We start from the raw sequence: 576 nt of genomic DNA, 5'->3' as shown, positions 1-576 counted from the left end.
TCACTCCGTTGACCCCTCCCACTCACGTACTTTCTCTACACCTTACCAATGGCCAACAATCTCCTCCAAAGGAGGTTTCCGGTTGTGTGTCCCCGCCTCTGTGAGCCCGGTCCCTCCCACTCTGTCTCAGGCTGCCTTCCACACAGCTCCAGCTGTCAGGCTGCCCTGGGCCCGCTCTGCACAGCCTCCCCACATGCTCGCTGGCAGCCTGGACCAGAACTGCATCTAGTTGGATGATACACCCGTGTATCTGACCATCTTATCCTGAGTTTTGACCACTTCGGTTTGAAATTGTTCAGTCCTATAAACTCAGATAGAAAGAGACAACAATCCTCTTAAATCCTGATGCTTGCTCACATACCCCAAACACTAACATGAAATATTGCTGCCCCAAATCACCATTTCCTTGCCTATGTCCCCTAGGGAGAACAAAATAGATTAAATTTAAGAAACAGAGCACGCGCGCGCGCGCGCGCACACACACACACACACACACACACACACACAGGTTTTATATCCTGCTAGGCACACCCCCCTGTACAAGCAAATCCCTCACACATAACTAGGTGTCAAGAC

Source organism: Peromyscus leucopus, chromosome 1 (assembly GCF_004664715.2).
Source record: "Peromyscus leucopus breed LL Stock chromosome 1, UCI_PerLeu_2.1, whole genome shotgun sequence".
NCBI lineage: Eukaryota > Metazoa > Chordata > Mammalia > Rodentia > Cricetidae > Peromyscus > Peromyscus leucopus.
Note: the sequence above shows the minus strand (reverse complement) of the source record.